The sequence below is a fragment of the Dendrobates tinctorius genome, unplaced genomic scaffold (assembly GCF_039654945.1).
Source record: "Dendrobates tinctorius isolate UK_male_01 unplaced genomic scaffold, ASM3965494v1 ptg000149l, whole genome shotgun sequence".
Lineage (NCBI taxonomy): Eukaryota > Metazoa > Chordata > Amphibia > Anura > Dendrobatidae > Dendrobates > Dendrobates tinctorius.
The window spans coordinates 2,666,865-2,675,606 of NW_027361816.1; the positions used below are offsets into that span (position 1 = coordinate 2,666,865).

The window sequence follows — 8,742 nt, forward strand, 5'->3', positions numbered from 1 at the left end:
GAGAAGCCACTCGCCCCCAGGCCACCCCTGCGGAGGCTGCGACCGCTGATACATCCCCTGCAGCGTCCGCCACCACCTTACAACCGATATTGCCATTGGATGAGTCCCGTCCGGAGGAGGTTTATGAGGGCTCTGGAGCAGAACGGAGGGCCAGGACCGCGTCCCCGTCTGGACCGGGCGCGGTTGCACCGGCCTCCACTGATGACCCCAGCCGAAACCGGCCTTGCCCCTGCCCGAATCCAACTGTGGGCCATCCCATCTACAACTCCGGGAGTTGCGGCTGCCGCTGTCCACTATCAGGTGCCCGGACCGGAACCGCGCCTGAAGGCACAAGGTGCAACCACTGCCCCAGACCTGACCCTAGTCTTGGGAGCAGAACCCACAGATAGGAATGGCCCAGTTGACCTCCGCCGGCAGCCCCAGGCTGCGGTGCTGCCACCGGAGGTCCCGATGGACACTGAAGAATCGGATCCCGAGGAACGGGTGACAGTGCTGGCTGAATCACCATGGCAGCAGAAGCGCCATCGGAGGTAGCGGATATGCCGTCTCCGCAGGCAGTAGACATTTCCATGGCCCTTTCAATAACCCCGACCAATCCCTATCTCTCCCTGTGGGAAGCAGAGTACATGCAATTAGCAAGCAACCAGCAGCAGGATGAAGACACCCAAAGTATTTCATTTGGTAGCAGTTCACAATCAGCAGCTTCCAGAACCCCAGGAGGGGACAACAACCACTAACTCTCGTTACCCAGGAGGGTTTATTTGCACCGTTGTTTTTCCAGAGTTGCCCTATTTATTGGCAGCCTTTACATTTGAACTGAGCGATCATGAACTTGGAGTGATCCAAAAACTGTGTTTGTAAATAGTTGTACCTCTTTAGGTGCCCTCTCTTGGTTTTACATATGGACATTTTGCGAAGATTACATCCACCTCATTTGGAGCATGACTCCAATCAAGGACACTGCAAGATATCCCAGCTGGGAACAGTGTCCAGCACTTACAAGAATCGTTGAAAAGTTTTAATGTGAAGTATTTAATGATGTGTCTTATAACAGTATTGGTAACTAGGAAATGGCTTTTATAGAGAATTAGGAATGTTTTGATACAGAGATGAGAGATTTGAATAAAGAATTGAAAATGTATACGGTGAACCAGGCATCACGGTTGTCACTCAGAGTTGAAAGAAAGTAGAAAATGTGCACTAGAGAGAGAAAAGAAAAGTGTACAGTACTAGAGATGGAAAGATGAAGAATACTGAAGTGATGGAGAGTAACAGATAATAGCACCTTGAATTAAGTATTATATGGAAAAATTGCACTTTTGACTTAGAATTTTAGATAGTTACTTAAGAATTGTTTGTAATGTTCAAGAATGAGTGCCTCTCACATTGGGAAGTTTAGTATAAGAAATGTTTATTCAGCATTGCAAAAATTTGTATGTTCCTGTACTGTCAACTTTGTTTACCTTGCAGCCCCCGGACGTGCTGTGTTTAACGGGGGGGTATGTGGCGCCCCTGAGGCTCAGTCGCCACAGAGGTACTGCACCTTCTCCTAAGGTGTGGTGCCCCACCATCCAGGTAAGTTGGAGGCTCCTGACCACGCTCCAACACTCGCACCCCACACAATAGAGTAGTTCAGCAAAGCCACATTGCGGCTCCTTGCTTAGAGAGAAGCAGAGCACCTTTGGTGGTTCCCTGCTTGGCACACTAGACGTGCTGGGAGGTGGGTGGAGTTTACGATACATATAAAAGAGTGGGACAGTTCCAGGATTGAGGTTCAGTTGAGTCCAGAGGTGGAGTAGGATTGGAAGCCACTCGGGAGGAGTGGGGATACCTGGAAGAGGGATGGAGGAAGGAGTGCTGCAGCTGCCTCAGTGACCTGAGCCAGCTGGCACAGGAAAGGAAAGAAGGAGAAGGACATTGAACCGAAGCCTGAGCTTCCATAGAAGGGAAAGGACAAGTACGGAACATAGGAGTAAAGGGAACATAGAGGACGTGGGTTAGAGGAAGAACCCTTCCTAGAAGTTCTAAGCACAAGGCTGGGCCCGGTCCCCGAGGTTGTATGAACACTAATGATTCTGCTGCAGACACCGGTGGAGTCACAGGTGGCATCACAAACTATTCATTTAACTACCTTTCACCATTCACATCTCTTCCTATTACTTGGGAGCCGAGGGCCACTGTCCTGGTCACCGCTGCTGTGACACATGTAAGGACCCAAACTAATGTGTGTCACAAATCACTATTACCTGGAGACAGGACATTAACTATACTTTTACAGGGACTCTCTGCTGTCATTATCCAACCTGAAACCATACGATCATTCATTCAAGATTATCGTGAAGCAAAACCAAGAAAGGAGCCGGAACATTAGTTGGAATACATGCAATGTGTAGATGCACGGTCGCACTGTAGCCACTCAGCAGACAAAACCCAAGATGAAAGCAAACTGAGCATATACTCTGTAGTAAGCAAATAAGTATAGATGAGGCACAGCAAGACCCAAGCTGGACTGTTCAGACACCTGACAATCGGAAGCTAAATTAATGAAATGTTTAACTGGGCATGTGTCTGAACAGTCAGGTCTGGGTCCTGCTCTGCTCCATCTGTATTGAGGTCGGCTGACACAAGGTAAAGTTTTAATACTAGAGATAGGACCATCCAGATTGGGTCACCTTGTCGCGGTGGGATGGATTTTATTCTTTTTCAATCAAAATAGTGTTAAGAGTTAGTCCACTACTTTTACATTGATGGGGTATCCTTAGGATAGGTCATCAATGTCTGATCAGTTGGAGTCTGGCACCCTCACTGATCAGGTGTTGTCGGTGGTGGCCACCCGCTGGAAGTGCCAGTTTCTCCTAGCTTCCAAAATGTGCAAATCTGGGGTGGGATGGGTGCATGACATCACGGCTCGTCTAATTCATGACGGGCAGAGGTGTTCCTTACTCCAGAAATTGAGTCCCTCACTGGAGTAAGATTTGTGACAAGGCCCATTCCACTTCTCAGATGCTCCTGATTAATTGAGGCGCAAATAGCCAATTTTGATGAATCTGGCCCAGTGTCTTTCTTTATCTTACCTCCCTCCCTGCTGGCAACATTTCTCTAGGGTAAGAAACCTCCGCACCTGTGGCATCTGACTGAGTCTGTACAGCAGCTCTATACTATTGAGAAATATATCCTCTGTCGCTGTTATACAGGCTTTCATAAGTAATGGTTATGCCTTCACCATTTACACTCACAATCAACTTTTAAAGTGAGTCAGTCACTCCCAAAAACTTGCTTTAAACCACTTGTAGTGTCCTATAGGAGACTTAGCCCCTGTAGGACTCGTGCCTGCAGTACAGATTTTCTTTTAGTTCTACAGAAAAAAAAACGGTTTTATTGTATGTGCAAATGACGGCTATTTGGTGTGGCCAAGGGCTCGGTGCACCGCTCCGCATGTATACCAACTTATACTCCAGTGCATTTCTTTCGGTTTTGCTATTTGTTAATTGGGATGATGCCTCTCAGCCGGCTGCATACCAGTCACATCTCTCCGTGCCAGCTGCCATAGCTGCTGGGATTTCTGTTCCTGTCCCTACACATCTATGTACCTTTCACAATGTGCATTATTGGAAAAACTCCTATTTCCCTGCCAAATTACCTACACTAAGTATAATATGTCATTGTTTTAATGGCTTATTCATTATATTGAGGAGCAGCTAGGAATATAATTTTCCTGGCATAATTACCTAGTGTTCCAGTTACTAGATGCCTGTTTACTCTTAGTCTGTGGTGTCCATACCGGGAGCGCCCAGCCTGTGGGGCATCCGGAGGTCTTCTACTCTACAGTGAAGGTGTATTGCTCTTCACTTGCCTTTGCCTGCATATTGTTGTTCACCGTTCAATGGAGCCGATTGTCACAGAAATATGAGCTGACGCCGGCTTACATAACGCTCTACAGAGGCGATTGTTTGTTGTGTTATGTGAACAGATATCCCCGGAGCAATGATCTATTTATAGGCGACAAATCATCGAGTTACAAGTTCTACTATAGTCCTACAGACATGTATATTGGGCTGATCACTATTTAGGACTGTTGCTTCACAGCGTTGGGGTCCTGTGTTACCCCCATGGACAACTACAATAAGTTTGTATATTCACCCCATGTTTGTGTGAGTTTCCTCCAATTTGCTCTGACCCTACAACCACTTAATCATAGGGAATTTAGATTGAATGAAAGTGGAGAAAAATGGGTAAAATTCTGCACTGCCAGGACAGAGGAGACCATTGATGGATGGACTCAGTGTCCCAGGTAGAATAAAATGCGGTTTATTTGTCAATGTATTTCGAAGTTACAGACTTCTTCAGGACAAACCACAAGTGTATAACTTTGAAAGGCGTTGACAAAAAAAACAAACATTTTTTTCAACTCGAGTCTCTGACTCCATCCATAAATGGTCTCCTCTATCAAAGTAGAGTGGTATTTAACCCACTTTTCTCCACTATCATTCATCCTGGAATCCTTGTGGGTCTGCAGCAGCCAATCCTAGGTGTATTATGTATTATGCAGTTGTGCTCACACAACCCTGCCAGGTGAGCAATTCTCCCATACATTTGATATCTTTTCACCTGGATAAGACTTTATTGCACTATTGTCTTTCCAGCCCATCCTTATTGTATAGAATATAGATTGTGAGACCCAAGGGGACCGTGATGATAATGCTTGTAAACAGCTGGGGAATACCTTCATTGTGTTCTAGGCCATTGCCAGTTATATATTTTACTATCCTGGTGGATTCTCTGGATGCTATAAGTTATTAATTCTAGATATTAATGGGGTTCTCTAATACATTCTAGATTGGTGGAGGTCAACCGCCGGGAACCCCACTGATTGCCAGAATGGGGCACTTTCATCCTTGATAAAATGAAGTTCTTCCTGGGATTAGATCCACCTTCTCTTGACTACATGTACTGGCTCTGACTTTGCCTTTGTCCTATTTGTTTTTCCCTCATCTTACATCACCAGTCAGCAGCTATTCCATGGATGCAACCAAGGAGACCAGGTAGATAAGGCCGGATCCCTGTATAGAGGTTAGAAGATGAAAAGCAAAATGATCTTTGGACCTGCTAAGTGGAATGCCTTCTGCAGAATCAGTCTGCAGACGCCTATTTTTGAGTTGACAGATGCCATTTGTATTTATTCTAGTGAAACTATTGTAGAAAGATGCTATGATACTGAGGATAGGTTTTTAATTTTTTGCACAAATTCAACAAAAAATGAGTCTCATATTCCATTAGATATTAGTGAGCATTACTTCTAGCATAGAATATCTTTCACATTTGGCAGCTGATAGTACAGACCTGCCAGAGACTCCAAAGGTGGCCACATATTATCCTGGACAGAGGTCAGCCTCCCGCACTGGGAACATCTTCCATTTTTACTATGCAACACAAATGGTTGGTCACTGTCAGCTCTATAGTGCAATATTTGGATAATTGGTTTGGGTCCAGAAACAGCACCGCCATAATCCATAGACTGTTTCTGGTGTGGCTGGTAGATAGATAGGCATGCCGGTAGAGAAACTTTTCTGAATTTTTGGGGGGTTAGAGAACATTTCCTCCCAGCCTGGGAATTTACATGTCGTTGAAGTCCAAGGGTCCATCTGCCATCCATGTGCTTGCCAACTTAGATTTGCATTATCATGCTGCACACAGATCACATCATCTATACATTCTAATTAATTATTTACCATTGACCCTTGTAATAATTGTTCTGAGAGCAAGTCACGGACTCCATATTAGATTCAATTGAGGTTGTCATCTCCTTTACCTGTTTCATAAATTGGAGGAACTGTTGGCCGTTGGTTCTCTGTTGGGCCAGTCTGAACAACCCAATTACTGATCTGTGGACTATTTAACAAAATAAAGTTTTCAGTTGCAGATCAAAGGGTCCCACCTATATGTATTTACAGAACATGAGCATGTCCACTTTTCACTTCACCATAAACTCTGTACTCAGGACATATCATTAGAGGGTATATCTGGGCCTTAGTGCTTAGGTATATTTTTAGTTTTTGACAATCAGGTAGGCAATTGCTACCTTCCTGCCTGTTTTGCCTGGCGCCATTCATCACCAGCACAGGGTGGTCACTGACCGCTCCTGCTGGGGATTCAGCTGCCTCTGCTGACGTCACGTCGACAGAGTAGTGTCTTCTTTTTCATCCTGCTCTGTCACTGAGGCTGGACTTCCAGCGTCATTCTGATTGACAGTTGGCAGTGGTAATGTGGCTGTCAATCAGAATGACATCAAAGTCCCACCCTGTCAACAGAGCAGAGCGGAAAAGAAGCAGCCGCTCTGTCGATGTGATGTCAGCAAAGGCAGCTGAATCCCCGGCAAGAGCTATCTGTAATCACTTTGTGCTAACGATGAAAGGTGCTGGGCACAACAAGTAGGTGGGTAGCAACTAGCACTTACCTGTTAGTTCTTGGGCACATTTTTAGTTTTTCATAAAGTCTTCGATATACCCTTTATGTAGGGTCTAAAAGGTATTTAAATTGCCTTCAGGATTTAAATGAAAGCGACATTACCAATGTGAGACATAAAGATCAAGGGAGCAGACCGTCAGTCATTACATGTCTCACTCTGGTAACTCACTCTTTCATTTAAATCCTGGATGCAGATTCACGGGGAGATCTATGTCCGGTCCACAGATCTTAACAGCTCATTTACATGTTAAAATGTGGATTTCTCAGGAGTGAGACATCGGAACCTAGATATCAAGGTATCATTTTATTCAGTCTCCTATGACCTGCATGCCCATATCAACGGTTTAGGAGGATTGATCTTACTGGCAGATTCTCTTTAAAAGTTTTCTTCCATTCAAAGGATAGGTGATAAATTCTAGATCAGTGGGGGTTAGACTACAAGCACACCGACTGATCCACAATTTTTCACCTATCTGTGCCTCTTCTCTTTACATTCAGAAGGATCCTTGCTATTAATATCTTGTGCCAGGGAGAAATGCCAGAGGTGACGTGGGTTCCCAATGATTTTTAAAACCAAAATCTGCTTATTTTTATGCCCAATCTGACACTTGACCAGGCTGTGTAAAAGGGTCTGCTGACGACTGCTCCTTATAATCATATGTACTTGTGATTGACCCAAAGAGATTTTCATGTTGCTAATCTATGTTGATTTAAAGGCTCTTTACCTGACGACGACGAAACATTGGCAAGTTTCGGACAAGTTTATTATTATTATTCATGTATGTGCCCATCATATTACGGATACAAATCCCAGCCTGTTCCAGAGTCTGACTCAAATTGATCGTTTCTTAGGGATCTATAAAGCTGTCAGTTCAGATCCTTAGGCTTTGTGCACACGCTGCGGTTTTTGCTGCGGATCCGCTGCGGTTTTGGCCGCTGCGGATCTGCAGCAGTTCTGCAAGACAGTGTACAGTAGCATGTAAATCTATGTGATTTACATTCTGCTGTGCACATGCTGTGGATTTTTAACTGCGGAAAAGCTGCGGTTTTGAATCCGCAGAAAGAAATGACATGTCATTCTTTTCTGCGAATTCTGCTGTGGTTTACCATCTCCTCCATTGTAGAGGTGATAAACCGCAGGGCAATCCGCAGGTCATTTTACCTGCGGTTCCGCAGATACAAATCCGCAGACCAATCCGCAGCGTGTGCACATAGCCTTAGACTCCAGGTTGGGCCCGGACTAGCATCTATAATTTACCCCTCTTATACTAGCCATTGGTCAACTTTCGAGAAGTTAATATATACTTTTACTAAACAGCAATATGTTTAGAAGCTTTCCAATAGGTTCCCATGTATGCTGTCACTCTACATCTAGTTTTGAAAGTACATTTTACAATTACATGACATATTACGACATATTATGCGTTAGTAACCCTTTAAAAGACTCGGATCCAGAGCGAGTAGATGTACAAGTCATGGTCTCTTACCCTTCTCACATATCCCAAGGAATGGAGCAGTCCTCTGTGCACGCTGAGTCACCTGATAATCTCTGCCCCTTGTCTCAAAGTCTGTCCAGAGTGTCTGAGATGTGTCCGCTGCCTCTCATCTGCCTCTTGTGCTGCTTCTAGGATAATCCAGGCTGCTATCTACTTACTTCTGCTCCTATGTAGCCTTCCTCTGCCTCTCCTGTCCCTGCTGGCAGTGAAGGCTGATCCTCTCTCCTGAGCAGGTCACATGCAGCAAGCTTCTATAAATGGGATCAGAAACTCTGGTGAAGTGTGAGGAATCTGATCCCAGAGCTTTATAACGGGCCTGCGACGCTCGAGCCGTACAACTAACATTGGGGGGCAGGGACAGAACCGGCCCAAAGGTAAAAAAGTCTCTGAAAATATTGTGAGGAACAGGAAAAGTTACAGGTAGGAAATAGAGAATATAGGTGAGAAAACAAACAAATGAAACGCGGATCCCATTATGTTACATAATTCAGGTAAGTACAAGGGCCTATAGGGCAAATAAACTTTTATTGTTTTTAATAATTTTGTCCAACATGGAAAGTTATGACACTTTGCAAATCACTTTATTAGGGGATTTCTGTTCTGTCAAGTCAAAATATTGCCTGTAAGTCGATTGCAGACCCCTGTCTTTTATTGCCATGATATGAGAATGTACTGATTTGGAGTACAGATGATGGCAGTGAAAGGGTTAGCACCTGTGTCTCATTATCTTTGGGGATAAGTTGCTGCGGGAGATTGTTCTGATAAGCAGAAAACTCAGAGG

The 8,742-nt window shown here is 44.7% G+C and overlaps 1 protein-coding gene across 1 annotated transcript in view; it reads right to left on the bottom strand.

The window, feature by feature from the left end:
- TACC2 (transforming acidic coiled-coil containing protein 2) overlaps window positions 1–8,123 on the bottom strand; it is a 238,908-nt gene extending 230,785 nt beyond the window's left edge. The window contains exon 1 of the mRNA XM_073546592.1: window positions 7,953–8,123. The gene's annotated coding sequence lies outside the window, so the exon portion shown is untranslated. The remainder of the gene's footprint in view (window positions 1–7,952) is intronic.
- Window positions 8,124–8,742: the final 619 nt, after the last annotated feature.